The sequence below is a fragment of the Limulus polyphemus genome, unplaced genomic scaffold, assembly GCF_000517525.1.
Source record: "Limulus polyphemus unplaced genomic scaffold, Limulus_polyphemus-2.1.2 Scaffold5645, whole genome shotgun sequence".
Taxonomy (NCBI): domain Eukaryota; kingdom Metazoa; phylum Arthropoda; class Merostomata; order Xiphosura; family Limulidae; genus Limulus; species Limulus polyphemus.
In genome coordinates this window covers 17,346-32,472 of record NW_013671255.1, presented here as the reverse complement: position 1 = coordinate 32,472, position 15,127 = coordinate 17,346, and the positions used below count along the sequence as shown (strand labels likewise).

Below are 15,127 nucleotides of genomic sequence, written 5' to 3'. Positions count from 1 at the left end.
TATAGTTTACATACTAATAACTTTTAATATTTTAAGTGTACCTTTACAAAACCCCGACTTAGCTCGCCCCGCTTGTTTCGCAGTGTTAAGGACCCCAAAGATCGCGTTATAACGGGGCTACACTGTACCACAAATAAAAAGAGCAGGCTCACATCAAATGCTGTCATGTTTTTTGTTTTTTTTACACAAGTACAGAATTATGTGGAAGATAAAATACACAGAAACTGTCAAAGTAGTCAAAAATGGACACTGAGTAGGAGTGGATGGGCTTAACACTTTCTATACTACTATACTCAATGTGGATTTTGGGTAAGTATTCCCTGTGAGGCAACACTGGCTACTTAGTGGGTTCCCTTGTTTCCATAATATAGATACATATCTTGAATAAAGTTGTGAGATCTGAAAATGAAAGAATTAAAAAACAACTCACCATCTGAGCCACTGTGAAGAGCGGAGATTGACAACTGGATAAAGACAAAAACCAGGGGTAGGTTAAACCTCCCTGTGGTGTAAGTAATGGGACACTAATGTATCAGGAGGTTGTCCACACCCTCATCTGCAAACTTTCATACAAAGGACAATGGTGGTTAGAATCAACAGATGACAAACACAATAGGAGGAGACATGAAAAATAAGAAAAGGGTCATCACCTATAGAAGAAAAAAACAAACCAAATGGGGTGTACATAAACAACAGGGCAAAGAGGAAGGAGATACATTACTAGAAGAAGGAAAATATTATGGCCTGAATTAAAAATGTTTTTACTTGTGTATGTATTTTAACATTGTGTGTTTCTTATTATTTTAACAGAGGAGGTGTCTGAGTAGATCATTATAAGAAGACTAGACAGACAAGAAGGAAGATGATGGCAAGCCTGTGGAGTAGTCACCAGCCCAAGAATGTAGACACACAGAAACCTTGCTCCTGAAGACCAGATGCCACAAATAGACCAGGCAGCCAGAACTGGGAACAGGAGCAGACTGTTTTTTTTTATAAAGCAAAAAGCCAATATAAAGTGTCACCTGTGCTACACTCAATACAGATATGGAAACCATATGTAAGCAGAAGGAGCCCATAGACTGACCTCTGAGCTCTGATGCAAATCTGGGTAGGATTAGGGTAGAGGGATACCCAGGGTCACGTGGGATCGAGTGAGCTATTACGACCTCAGAACAAGAAAAGAAAACAATGTATCTCTGCAAATACCTGCATTGACAGGCCAAAAACCACTTAAGGGGACACATGCAGGCATATCCATGATGAATGAAGGACTAAAGAGCAGGGATAGAAACAATGAAATACAATTACATTCATTTGTGCTCATGTAAAGTTGCTTTTCCTCAGGAATTGTTTTTTTATTTAATACAGACAACACGTTCACTTTCATTGGTCATAACTAAAGGAATACAGATGGATCATGCATTCCCGATGGGGAAAGCCAACTAAAAATATGAAATTTTCCTTAAGCAAAATTTAATTCCTCGGGAATGCAGGAATGCAATATTTCGATCCGTGAAAAAACTCATGCATGAAATAGGGAGACATGAGAGCCCTGGTATTAAAAATCTCCCTGTCACAAAGACAAAGAAGTAGGCTAAGCCAGCCCTGCATATACACAGAAAGAAACCCCCAAATGAATAAGATACAGGATTGGAGAGCCAAACCAGCAACCTCAAACAAAAGGACTCTTAAAGGAGAAGGTGGGTTGCAACAGGGGAAGCCACACTGGAAGTGGAAGTAGAGGTCAAACTTCCATAGAGTAGCTTCCAAGTAAAAACCAATTGGACCCAATGAAAAAGGATGAGGCTGTAGCCAACTTGAAGAAAAGAGATGAAAAACAAATGTTTGACATTTTGGAGGAATCAAAAGGCAGGCAAATGAATCAGGATGCAGAGAAAGTGTCTGAGACCCCAAACCAGGTATGTACAAGTTACCCCAGTAAAGCTGACACGGTCACGATGGAGAGCCTCCAAATGAACAAATCATTTGATTAAGGGAGAAATATGATTAGATGGAGATACAGAAAAATTGGAGGTCCCTAGACTTAAAAAACAAAACAAAAAACAGATTAAGGTAAAAGAGGCTTATGCAACAAGGGAGCCTGAGTTGCAGCAAAAAATTACTGGAGAGAAAAAGTAAAAAATACATACCTGTGGACTCCATGTAATAAAAGATAAGAGAAATCAAGAAGCAAAAAACAAGCATAGAAACACAAGATGGAACAATTACAAGAAGTAACAGAAGCAGGAGGTCAAGAATCCTAGATTCAAGATCAGAACAGTTAACTACATGGTGCTCAGTGGTGGTAATATCACTCACTGTTAAGAGTGTCTTTAGTCACCATTATAATACTGACCGACTCCTGTGAAGAAGTGTTAAAAATCTCGAGAACTATAAAATATGGGAACATGAATGCATAATCCAGTTAATCCACAAAACTAATGTAGTGGTGTTCCATTCTGTAAAATAGATAGAATACAATTTTTGTGTTTTTGTTTTGTTATTAGTCAGAAAACGAACCAGGTATGGAGTGGGTGCATATGCCTAATGATGACCTTGAAAAGTACTGGATGAAACCTATTAGGTGGATTAAACAACAGGAACATGTGTCCCAAAAGTACAAAGCCAATTAAACGAAAATCATATTGAAGGTAATTTGGAGGAAAGTTCTAGCTGATAAGTTTAAAATTCAGAGTTGTTTTTTTATATAATCATGAAAATTAAGGAAAGAATGTGAAGAAAAGTTAAAATCATAAACACAAAAATTCTGATAAATCTGACGAAACAACACGTCTAAAGACAAGCAGTTCCAAGAAAAGAATAAGCCTATGTTCAAATGTTAATAATATGGGGATCACTGTGTATGGAGCCCTCCTACTGGTGGAAGGCTACAGTCTAATGATAATTACATCATAAAATAGTGCAATGCACATTAGTACATGTAAGAATGGGAACTTTGTTCAAGGCTTGTGGCATGCACAGGTATTTAAACAGCAGTTCCCATGAGGTAATAGTTCTTTTTTTGTTGCAGAGAGGTGAGTAGCATATCTGAAGTATTATAAACATAACATACCCATACTATAGATATTTATGTTAAAAACTAGATACCCAGTATTTAAAATGACACAATATAAAAACTTTATAAAATTCTTCTACATGTTTCAGTGGGTCACAGACCCATTATAATCATCATGAAGGAGACTTGATATTAATAAAGAAACCACTGCTTTCAACTTCTATCGATTTACATAATCTTTTTTTTAAATCTTAGTGGAAATTTAAAAAAACATAAGGGATCAGTAACAAAAGTTAACATTTTCCTACTGAAAATCTATTTACAATAGATACTTACCTCCTCACACAAAAAAGCTTTTCAACTTCTGCTGCCCTGTATTGGCACAAATTTTCACTCACCACTAGCTTTGTTACTCCCACTTATTACTGCACATTAACATGCAAGTTATCATGCAGTAACTCTCCACCAATAGGAGTGCAACACTACCTATAACATAACTAGCACCCTCTCTAATCATGCACATGTTAATCACTTTGAGATTGGTCATAACTAACCAAACCAATTCACTCTGGAAGTGGGGAGGATGAATGGGAAATGTGAGAGGAGGTAAGTATTTATAGGAAATACATTTTCAGTTTAGGAAAATGTTAACTTCTGATACGGTATCTTAACTTCTCTCACAGAAAGCTAGAATCCCACACTGAACTGGTGGAGGGCTGGTGAGAAGATGATCTCCCTCTAGGAAGTGCCCAAAGGGAGACCATGAGGTATAATAAGGAATTAAAAACAACACACCAGTGGGACACCGCACCACTTCTGAGCGAGGTATACTCTTTGCCTTTCAGTAATGTGTTGCCAAAATGTAAATGGAAAGAACTTGGAGGGGGTCCCAAAAAATACAGAAATAATGGGACCCCTGGTATAAAGTGGCTAGGGTGCAACACACCATAAATGGGAGTTCAACTTCAACCAACATCTGGAACTGCACATCAGGTTTGCAGTAGGAAATGGGTACCAGGAGGGAAGGAGAGCTCACACCTCCAACATAACCAACACCAGATCCACCAGGAACTGACAGGAGGAGAGACCAAATGGGTGTTCATCTCCAGTCCAAAACCTGGCAGCATTAGAAGGAGGGTACCAAGTCTTACACAAGCAGGAAGTCATGTTTTATCCAGCTACAACCAACCCCTGATCCACCAGGAACCAGCATCCAGAAGATGGTAAGAAGAGGAACTGCCAGTTTGGGGTTACATCTCCAATCCAAAACCTATGGCATTGGGAATTGATCATCCAGTCCACAGTAGGAGGAGGGTACCAGCAAAACACATGTTAGGACTTATGTAGGAAGGAGTATATCTCAGCCAGAGGGGCAAATTGTAATATATATGGCAGAGTGCTATAGCCAATACCTGGCAGCATCTGGAATTGTACATCAGGTTCATGGTAGGAAGGGTGTCATGCCATTGAAACCCCCAGAATGCTACTGCCCTACTCTCAAACTGAGTAGTATTGTGCACACCCAGGAGGACAGTCTATTATGGTCCACCAACCCAGTGGCTAGTACCTGGTAAGTGGCAAGGACTTCCATACTCCACCAAAAGAAGGAGAGAAATAATGTATTGGACAGACCAAAGGACAGCAGCACTGGAGACAGTGCAATGGGTGACCGTGATACCTTATATTGAAAAGCAGAACTATCCTGTTGACACAGTGCATCATCCAATATATGGTGGCTTCTGGAATTGTACATCAGGTCTGCAGTAGGACAAGCATCAAACACCACAGATTATCAGAGATGGTCAGTGATCCCTGTCTGCTTCACTCATGTCAGTCCATGAGTGTACAGTCCAAGAGGAACAAATTTATGAAGCAAAAGACTGTGAATTACACCTATGAACGGTCCAATGGAACATCCCATTTTAATGGTGGGTGTAAAATGACCTTGTGATGTGTTATTTTGTCTCTTTTTCTACATTTAATATCGATGCATGGAGGACATATTGGACAGAGTCGATCAACCAACACCTGGCGGCATCTGGAATGGTACATCAGGTATGTGGTAGGAAGAGTCTCAACATCACAGTCATCTAGCATATTCACAGGTCATAGAGTGAGGATTTAAAACTATGTATACTGCTTAGGCAACACTTGGCACAGAGTGGGATCCAAAGATGCCATAAAGGCCCATGCAAAGGAAAAGTAAAATGAACGGAGTACTTACCACTACAGATAAACAATTACAGCACTAATGATGTGCTCCAAGGAAAAATGAAAATGTGCAGCCAGAGACATGGTAAGGTGATGGATCTGACAGGAAGAAAACATGAAAAAGGTGACAGTCATTGGAAGAAAGAGAAGAAAATGCCAGACAAATGAACTGGCAAATTCAACCCAGAAGGGTGATGGGAAAAGTTCATGGGAGAGGTGAGGATTTCTGGGAAGACACAAATGGACTCAGGAACCATGGAAGGGAGCAGTATGTGTCATATACTCTTGGAAAGCCCTGCTCATACAAAGGAGGAGGTGGGATCGGAACATTCAATAAGAGCAGGGGTGGAACAGAGTAAAAGGGAGATAAGTACAGAACATAACATACCTGAATAACAAATCAACCAAAGAGGAAATAGGTTTGAGCAAGTCCCCTGAAATGAGACATGACTAAAAGGCACATTCAGGAAGGGGGGGCTGTCCAAATCCAAAACTAAAAGATCACTGAAAATCTTGTCAGGACAATCATCACTGTGTTCTGATTGTAGCATGAATGTGGTCAACTCCAGATGGACCAGAGCCATCATTTCATGAGCCATGAAAAACTAAAATAATTCTCCAAGAAACATAATGAAAATGTAAAATAACAAATCAACTGAATGAGTAATTCACAAAAGTAAAAATGTGTGGATAGATTAATTAAACCATGAACGAAAAACATATCTAACCAGTAGGACAGCCAATCAAGAAGTGATTAACATGTGCATGATTAGAGGGTGCTAGTTATGATAAGGGTAGTGTCACACTCCTATTGGTGGAGGGTTGCTGCATAATCATTTGCATATTGGTAAGCAGTAATAAGTGGGAGTAACAAGACTAATGGCGGGAGCAAATATTTTTGCCAATAGAGGGAAGTACAAGTTGAGAAAGCTTTTTGTGAGTAGAGGTAAGATATATCAGAAATTTGAATTATTTTTTACTTTTAACAAAATAGCCATATTTTGTTGCATAAAAATGCAAGAATTTTAGAGCATAATACAGTATGTATCATAACTGTTAGGATGAGTAGACGATTTTTTGATATTTGAATCCAAGTACCTTAGTACAGCATAAGATTCACAAAAGGTTTTCAATACCTTGTTACCCAACTAGTGGTTATTCTATTCTTTAGAGCCATCTCAGATTCGATGATGCTCACTCAAATCACAAGTACAGTATACATGCTTGGCTCATTTGGTGGGATAATGTATTGTGTAGTAGTGTTGTTGACACAAGTATATTTCAAGTTTATTGAATGTATGAGAATATAGGGAGTACGTTGTGACCTGAAGATTTTGGGCTAAGTGAAACCTCCATATATGGTCACCTCGAATGTAAGCCTTGATGGAGTGGAATGGAAATGGTGACACTTGAGACAAAATGGTTGTCTGCTTGTAACTTAAGCCCCGATGGCTCAGTTGGTAAAGTATCAATCACACAATACAATAGTAAGCCACAGGTCTGAAGCTTAAACTAGGCAAAACAGTTATTTTAGAATATTTAGATTCATTATAGTACAGAGGTTAAATACATTATATTAAAATAAATTTGGAGTTTTCCATGTTGTCATGCCAAGTTCCATCTGACAACTATGCTTCTTGACAATAGCCCTGTAAGTAGTTTCCACTGCAAACCATAGAGTTCTCACATACCACTCTTCCCTGCTACTTTAAATATTCTATCTCATGTAGGTGGACAACAGTTTCCCAGTAACTGTTTCAACAGTCCAATTGTACAGAAATCTATACACATTGCATCCAGAACCTTGACCATTCCAGTATATCATTGTATGGAATAACATGAACACCCATTTCATTTTCCAGCAGTTTGAGATATGCAACAGTTGAATGGCTATGTCTTGGAAGCAAAACAAGTGATTTGCATTACTTCTCAAGATGGAGGTCCTTCTTTATTATATAGTGTACTGTTGCTTGGTACTATTGCACATAAATGGCTTTAGCCACTGACCTTTGTATTTATGAATTCTAGCCTGTTACAAGATGCCACACTTTGCTTACTGTAGCTGGGGTATGATTTGTTGCAGATCTCTTTTGGATGTTCCTGGTGCCCCAAGCTGTTCCATATTCTTTTGTTTTTGATGTCATTATGTACAAAGTATATCACTGCTTGGAAATTCTATATCCCCAATCTGAACACATCTTTATGTCCTGAGTGCATAAGCATTATGTGTTGAAATGACTGTTAAATACCCTTCCCAAAAGAAATCATTTTACAGTGGTATAACCCAACCTACAAAATGTCAAAATTAAATTCTGATACATGCTGTTCCACCATGGCTATATAAGTTACAATTGTCACATGGCATGCCAATTTGCATATTCAGAATCATTTTAATATAAAGTACTCAACCCTTTGTACATACTATAAAAAATATAACTCAAAGCTCAGTACTTATTAAATAGAAATACTCTATCATATACATATTATCCAATGTTCATTCTACATTAATTTCAATATTAAGCACTTATAAAACTAGCTAGTCAAAGAAAAATACCTTACATTGAGTACGAGTTGTAAATATCCATATAACAGCAAAAAACAAAATTGCTTTTCTTAAAGATGTCTTCATATTTCAAAGGAGTACATACACCTGTAGAGATGGGCTTTCCATTGAAATGTATGCATAGAGAAGATCAGGACATCTCCATTGGTACTACACCATGTAAGTTGAACTAAAGGGGCAGATAAAAAGACATGCATCTTGTAACTTTTTTTATAGTATAAGAAAGATACACTTATTGATAGATATTTTTGAGAAAACAAAAGACATATTCTAAAAATAATACACACACATATATAGATATATAAACACACACACAAATGTACAAGTTTATCATTATTTCAGTTTCTGTTCTTCTATTCTTTCATTACTATAGTTTAAATAAATAATTTAACTTGATTTTTTCTACTTAACAGAATCCTCAGCTGCTCCAAAGCAGTGAACAGATAAATATTTTGATAACCTCGATATACACCTACCATAACTTACATTATGTAAAAATACAACTTATGCTAGAATTCGAACAATGTATGTTTGTGATCTGTACGTGATGTTTTCATTTCAACTCATATCACCTTTGTACTAGATGAAAATGATGTTCACAAACATGTTGATGAAGCTGATAAACTACAGATGTGGCTCTGATGCTAACCGCTTCTTCTCTCCTGTACAGTACTATTCAATATCTCAAGTACATGAACAAACTTATACTGAAGTATCTGTAAACTGTGTCGTGTTTATTTTAATCAAGCAGTAATTATAGGAAAATACTTTTTTATTCAATGCAAAAAAATTATGTATGTAATTAAGGCTGAAAGTTATGGTTCATTTATTAAATACTGGTTTTAAACACTGTATTTTGTTACAGCGAATGCTGCATTCCAAAATCACTTTGATCTATCATTAGTTAGGTTCAACTTTACATTGTTGGATGTTATCAGATCATTGATTAAAACTGATTGCCAAGAGCATACTAACTCATTCCCATAACTGGACATTTGAAATAAAATTATTTACCAGCTAACAGTTGTTTAAAAATCAGTTTTATTTTGTGAATTAACACTGTAGAAAAAGCTGCAATATCAAATGATAACTAAAAAAAAATTTTTTTTTTAAATAACCTCTTGATATAAACAAACTCCTTTAGTCAAAATTAACCATAATACCAACTAAGGAAAGTTACTCTGTAATATATAAATTCATACACAATTTATTTGCAGGATCATTTGTGTTGTACTTCGTTGGATATACAAGACTGTTCAGTTTAAGAGTTATTATTTAGTTTTCATAACAAGAGTTTTAAAAGTTAATTATTTGAAAAGCAATAATTATGACAAGTTTCGTTACATAACTCTGTTGGAGTTGTATGTTATGTGTGCAATTTAATTGTTGTACTAGGCTTTTGTAATGTTGTTGACATTATCTTACTCTAAGCTTCATTGTGTTTAATATTGTTGTTACTAGAGGGCTAGATATTTCTAGATTTTTATTTCGCATGTTTTTAAATACGTGCAGATACAGAGAGGAAGAAAGTGAAGTTAGTGAAAGTAAAAGTGAAAAAAGTGAAGTTATACTGCATGATTGTCAGTTTAGCCATAAGACGCAATTTCTAAAGTGAAAGTTTCACAGTTTGTATTGTAACAGTAGAGATAGAGAAGAACAATTTATCTTGTAAGTTGGATTCTAAAGTAATTAAACCAGCCTGTGGGAGCTCTTTACAAAAGTTGTAATTTTCCCATACTGAAAATGTAGTTTTGATAGGTACTTACCTGCTTTCACATAAGTATTCTCGTTCAGTAAAAAAAATAAAAATAAATGCATGCCACAAGCTTTCTGCCTCCCCTCCACTGGAAGTGACTCATTCCAATGCAAATCATCATGTGACAACCCTCCACCAATGAGAGTGCTACATACTCTCATTACACATTTGACTGACTCCCTCTATTCCATTCTACCAAACTACCAGTTTGAGTTTTGGCAGAAATGGAAGCACCGTTTTCAGTGTGGAGGAAGGGTGGGAATCCCACATTGAATAGGTGGAGGGACTGATGGGAGGGAAGAAAAGAAGCATCCAAATGACACACCTTGAAATGAGAGGGTCAGATCTGAAAATCTGATGTGGAAGACCACACCACTTCTGAACCAGGTATACTCTTTGCTTATCAGAAAAAGGTGTGGTATATACAGGTGGAAAAAAACAGAGGAACACATCCAAATGTGTGGGGAAAAAAATGGAAGTGCCCCCAAGGGGTAGGATGAGGATCATACCATCTTCACCTGAAGTTCAAGAGACCATATGGGATCTCAAACCCTCTTGACTCCAGAACAGGGCACATGTTAAGAATAGGAAATTATATATCGATCCAGGAACCCAACATCCGGTATCGAAAAGATGTCTACCACAGAGAAATCAACTCCTTCAACAGTGAAATTGAACAGAACCAACACATGTGCAAAAACATCCTTGGAGTAAGATACATCAGGGGGGGGCAGAAGGAAAAAAACGTAACAATCCCAAGTATGTCCAATGTGACCTACAACACAGATGGTGTATAACTGAGGAAGGAAAACAGACATCAGTAATACATGTGTGAGGACTTATGTTGATTGGTTCTACTCTAAATCCAAAACCCAGCCACTGGGAACCAACATCCAACATGGGGGTAGGATGAGGGATTCCAATCTAAGGGGTGAACTTCAATTTGACATCTCACTCCTTGCATTTTCATCAACACCTGATACAGTGCAATGGGTGACCACAAAACCCTATTTTTAAAAGCAGACCATACCAATTTATTCAATACAAGGCATGGCAGGGATGGGCAACTATCCAATTCTGCCTTATCCATGTAGTCCACGGGAAGTACAATTCGGAACGGGCATATTTATGAACCAATTCCATCATGAGGATAACCTTCAAGCAATCTTGTGGAATCCCCCCATCTCAACAGTGTGCACTGCGTAGCCATGGAACATAATAAACAAGTCAACATGGCTGAACAATGCAGATTTTAAAGGTTAAAGAATACCTGGTCAGGCACTACTCACCTCAGAGCAGGATCCAGTAAGAAAAAGATGGACATGCTCTTGAAATAGAAGAGGTATATATAAGAAAAGGTAACTTACCCAATCTCAGTCTCATGAAAAAGTGAAGAATGGCAACAGGTGAATGACGGTACCCTGACAAGAAAGAAACAGCTATCCAAAGCAGAGAATGAGAGAAGAACTTATGAAATGTAGTCCGAGTGCTTGACAGATGAAGTACCTCCAACTGATGCTAGGGTAGACATGCAGGGAAAAAGGGAGGTGCAGGTTAGGAGTGAAGACACCAGGAAGTGAAGATGGGAAGAAGAGTACAAGGAAGAAAAAGCCAGTCGATTCACAATCTAAACCCAATGGGTAAGGGTGAAAGAGAAATATAACAGACAAAGAAGTGGAGAAAACATGTTGAAAAAGAACTTAAGATAGGCCTGGCACATTTTGCAGTAGAGGCCAGGAATGCATTCCTTGAGAAGATGGAGGAAAACTGACAAACTTAAGTCATCTGATAAACTGGGTCTGCTGTTATAGAAGGAAGACGAGCAATACTGGGAGCAGGTAGTTTTGACCCCGGGGGCCCTCACAAGTGAAATTAATGGTAAGAAATTGTGTAGTGAAATAAACAGATGGATGCGATGTTCTGTGTTGAAGAAAAGATAAATAACCTAAATATCGATAAAGCCATAAAAAAAACACAGAGAAACCAAAATTAACAGACTTATTAAGCCTAATCGAACAAGATATTTAACATAATTGATAATTAATGCAGAAGTGGAATTACCAGTACACCGAAAATATACATTTAAAAAGTCTAAATGAACAATACCTAAAAATATCACTAAGCTCTAAATGAAATACTTAACCGAACAATAAGTATGTACAATATTGGGAAAAGTTGTGTGGATCCCAGCTCAAGAGTTCCACACAAACCAAGTGAATAGAAAGAAAAACAATATAGTGAAATTAATTACAGATACACCAGTATGGTGAATTACAGGTAATCCTAAAATAACAAAGATCATGGTAAGCCTAAGCAAATGGAATGGCTGAAAAATACAACTAAGACTAATGGCTAACCTAAACTTGACTATGAGTATTAACCAATCAAACAAAACTTATGTTATGGAACTGAAATAACAAAAGATAATAATAATAACAATAAAAGCATAACGTCTTATCTTTCCAAAATTGGCAAACAGTATTGCAAATGTGTGGGCCCAAATATCTAATATCTGTAAAGATGGAAAATCGCCATAAAACTGCCTCCGTAACTGATAATGGACTTTACCAATTTAAAGTGATGCCTTTTGGCCTGAAAATGCACCTGTCACTTTCCAAAGACTTATGGATGAGGCTTTAGCAGGAATAACTGAATATTCCAATGCTTATATTGACAGATACACCAGTTCTGATATTATCTAACATGTTTTATCTGTCAACTGTCAGTGAAGAAGACTATATAAGAAATTTTATTAAGAATGCACCATCTGTTTGTACATAATGATTTTCTTACTTAAGTTACAGTTTTCTGTATTCTGTGGAATATATCTTGTCAAAATTAGTTCATCAATTTATCAGAAAATGTCTCAAATCACCAAACATGGAATTATTTTGATCATCTGTTATTCCTTTTATAAATTGTTTGTTTGTTGAATTTCATGCAAAGTAGTGCATTTACATTTGCACATGCTCAAAGACACTGTTCAAATCTGCAGAGGAAATATGGAACAAATCATGTGCTATAAAAATATTTACAAAAAATATTTATTTATTACAATGCATAAATGAATATAATAAGGAATTACATTTACAATAAAAATATGCAAGTTGATTTATAATTTATGATAACTTAATTTTTCAAAAATTTCATGGGCTTTTTCTTACAATCATAATATTAAAATGACATTGTTATTTAACAAAATGATCCAAGTTTTATACCGAAAAAAAGATTAAAGACTATGGGCTATATTGTGCTCCATACTATGAATTTTATCATAATATATAATGGAAACTGTTGCTTCACCATTTAGTTATTTCTATTAGCAATTCTAAATAAACTCTGTTGGTTATCTTGAACTTTAAATTTGATAAGGATAACTTGAGGAATTGAAATGAAAAACGTAATTTTTTAATAATTTCTAAAATTACTACCATGTAAAACAGTTTGGGTCATTTAACGTTTAACTTTAAACTTAAAAATTAAGTAGTAATTACTATTAGTATTACAACTACTTGAACTAGTACTACTAGTAGTGGTAATATATTTCATTTTCATTTTTACTACACCAATAATACATTACACCATCTTAATAATAATAGTAATACTACTTTCTAATAATATTAATACTACTATTACTAGTAGTACTAATAACTAGCAGTAATACTAGCGTTCTGATATTAGTTGAAACTTAAAATTAAATCAAAACATATTGTACGATATCGAGCATTTAAGCCTTGTAGTGAATTAAGTTGGAGCGGATAAGTGATACCGATAGTGATAACCTGAATATTGTAAAACTTCAAAATCAGACCCGCGCTAAATTCTCAGCAAGGCCTAACAATAAAGGTTGGAGACAGTTTGAATGGGTGATGAAGAAAAACTTTAACACTTGCAGTTATGTTAAACTTATCCTAAAGTTTTTCTTCATTACCCACTCAAGCCGTTTCCAACCATTATTAGTCTCAAAGTGGGTTCCTCGTCATCGAATTTGAAGGCCTAACAAATATAATAAATCGTGTGAGTATACATTCAAGTATACATTCTTGATTTATTAATTATTAGGCGTTACTATTACTGAAAATAATACAAGTTATTTTATACTTCAGACTTGACTTGTGTTGTAATATTTAGTAGACCTATTGTCAGAACTGAAATACATACCATTACTGCATTAGCAGTTGTTAAACTAAAAGTAGTCCACTCATTCTCACTACGTAAAAGTAAAACTAAAATCGAAGTCTGCACAGTTGTTAACATTCGTTGTATAATTACGTTAGGCTTTCATTGCAGAAAGACTGGACTAGGTTATTAGTTCTCACTTCTTTATTGAATATACTTCAGCAAGGAATGCAAAAAAATGGAAATATATTAACCATTTTTATATTATTAAGTATATATTTTATACATTTTTAGAATTACATCAAAAAAACAAACTTATTACGCGAAGAAAACAAACACGTCTTTAGCCTCAGAGAGCGAAAACCTAGAAACTTCAACTTATGTCTGGAAGAAAAAAAGAAAGTCTGAAAATTACCTAAAGTTTTGAAGCCACTTTGAAATCCATATTGGTCACAGCCAACCAAAATGGCTTTAACATAAGAAATGTATCTGATAGGTGAAATAAACCCTTTTAGCTACAAGATGAAACGTTTCAACCTTATTTGCAGTAATTGATCATATTGTTGCGTCTCTGTTCGTTTGTTAATTTCCGGTATAAATTCTTCCCGAGAAACTTCAGCGATACTAGTCCTTTCTTAAATAAAACTAGTTTATTCTTTCTCAATACAACTTTGCAATACACAGGATTTCCACAGTCACTTTCACTTCAACACACGCTATAATTCACAACGATTCACGCACTTTACTTACGGTCACTACCGCTCACTTGACTCAATTATCTGTCCCTATATCTCACTATCTGCTATTATATCTCCGCTTTATTAGCCGGGCTTAAATACAAAAAAAGAGGGCGCCTAGAAAAGACTAGAGTTGCCAGGAACAGTCATGATCCTTCGAGAAACTCCAGCGTGCATGCTTCCAGCTTCGCGTGACGTTATCGTCATATTAATATTGTTACGACAGCGCAAGTCACGTGACGCTGGTAACACGTCATGAGATTCTCGAAGGAACTTGACAAGTCCACAGCTGAAGATACAAGTGAAGCAAGCACACCCCTCTACTATGCAGGATGCAATGGCCAGAGCTCTTGAATTCGAATCTTACGTTAAGTCCAGCACAGAGGTACCAAGGTTGGTACAGCCATCAGGATTCAAGGCCAGAAAAGGTCAACTTTCAAAGAGGTTTGAGGGACTTTGCTGGCACTGTAACAAACCTGGGCACAAGAGAGCTCAATGCTGGCAACTTCAACACAGGTTGTTGGAACTGTGGAGAGCAAGGGCATATGAGGAGCTAGTGTAAGAAGAATATTACCAACAAGTCAGCCTCAAGGAGACCAGTAGTGGTTGGTTTTGAGGGACACTCGCCAACCCCCATCATGAAAGTCCCAACAGCTAGGTGTAGAATGCCAAGCACACACAGTGTCTATGTGACAGGAAAGCTGGATGGCCAAAGGTGCAACTTT

The 15,127-nt window shown here is 36.4% G+C and overlaps 1 long non-coding RNA gene across 1 annotated transcript in view; it reads right to left on the bottom strand.

The window, feature by feature from the left end:
- LOC111089237 overlaps positions 1-13,944 on the bottom strand; it is a 16,034-nt gene extending 2,090 nt beyond the window's left edge. Inside the window, exons 1-2 of the long non-coding RNA XR_002613542.1 lie at positions 13,708-13,944; positions 7,787-7,959 (exon numbers count right to left, since the gene is read on the bottom strand). This is a non-coding gene — a long non-coding RNA (uncharacterized LOC111089237). The remainder of the gene's footprint in view (positions 1-7,786; positions 7,960-13,707) is intronic.
- Positions 13,945-15,127: the final 1,183 nt, after the last annotated feature.